Here is a 1,662-nt window from a genome sequence, read left to right on the forward strand (position 1 = left end):
TACCTGCAGGCTACACTGCTAAAAGTTAAGATTTTCTCAGTTATTTCTGCTCAGTTTATGAGAACTTCATAATGGTTACAGTCATCTAACAGTCAGAAAAAATGCATCAGAATGTCCTTGGAGGAGGTAGTAGTACACAATAGCCATTCCTGTGTCTGTACGTAAGGGTTTGCAAATGTTCTATTCCCATAAAAGCCACAGACACATGCCTGAGGCACTGTTTTCTGTTGAGTTACTACTGTATCCCAGATAACTGAGAACTTCTACTTAAAGCTTTTGCACTGTGGACACATGAAATATCAGGACATCAAGAAAGAGGCATTTGTATTTATTTATTTGATGTGTGGTTATCAAAATCAGAGGAAAACTTCAGGTGATCCTCATTCAATAGTGTTGTCAGGAAGATGACTGTCCACAGTTGCTCTGCACAAAGAAGTAGGTAACAGTTACCTGCTCCAGGTATATTTTGTAATTCCAGATTTACATGATGATAATGATGGTGATGATGATGTTATTGTCATTATTACAACTGTGAGACATTCTAGCCCATGTGAATATTGAAGCATGCAATTGCTACTTTTGATTGGTAAAACTAAATACGTGGAATTAATGAAGGATTTTCTCTCTTTCTTCTTTCCCCTTATGATATTTTGTCAGTGAAGGCCACATGCAGAATTATAGATGGTTCTGAATAGTTTTTGTGCCAGTTCTATTCATGGTATGCTTGGCCTTTCATAATGAAAGGCTTGAAGAAATTCAAGAGCTTAAAGAAGATTAGAAACCAAATAGAAGTTAACAAGTTGAAATAAAAGGTAATGTGAAAATCAATGTTGTCCAATCCCTGAAAAAGGGTGTGTGTGTGTGGCTTTTGCTGTGGTTTTGTTTTGTTTGGGGGTTTTGTTTGTTTTGTTTAAAAAGCACCATGTAATATCACTGGAAACAATGCAATGGGATATTTCCATTTTCGAACTGCAGACACAGGTGACACATACAAGTAAAGACAAAAATTTAGATTCTCTCCAATGTCTTTTTCACTTATTGTGTAAGTAGTGGACAGGGTGGAGAAGGCAGCATTAATGCCTTTTGAATTGTTCTGATTTCAGGCATGGCTCTCAAAGACTTCAGAAAACTGTAAGCAGTTACCAAAAAAATCCCCCAAAAAACAACAAAAAAGGCCCCCAAACAAACTCAGAGATCTCACAGATCTCCTAAAATCTGCAGTTATGAGGGCTCCTACTCTCCTACTCTCAAAAGAGAGGTTGTCCTGCAGATGCTGCAGTGGCAATGGGTGGTATTATTTGAATTTTCTGTGTGATTTTTTAGTCCAAATTTCAAATATAGAAATGATTTAGGTGTTTAGAAACCACTGACTTTCAATGACATGTAGGCTTTTAAATGTTTAAGCCACCTAAAAATATTGAGCTCTTAGGTATTTTACAGCTTCTCTGTAATTGAATTGACATATGTGTTGGAAACAGTATTAAACAGTACTTTTGAAAGTGACTTTTTGACTTCAGAAATTCATGTCAGTATCTATGCTCTGTTCAGACTGATATTTCATTTTTCACTGACATACACTAGACTATTGATTTTTTCTCTTTCATTTTACTCCTCATTCAGATTCTCTAGAGAAACAAATAAAAATACAGGGAAAATACCAGC

This window comes from Coloeus monedula, assembly GCF_965178545.1.
Source record: "Coloeus monedula genome assembly, chromosome: Z".
In the NCBI taxonomy this organism is placed as follows: Eukaryota; Metazoa; Chordata; class Aves; order Passeriformes; family Corvidae; genus Coloeus; species Coloeus monedula.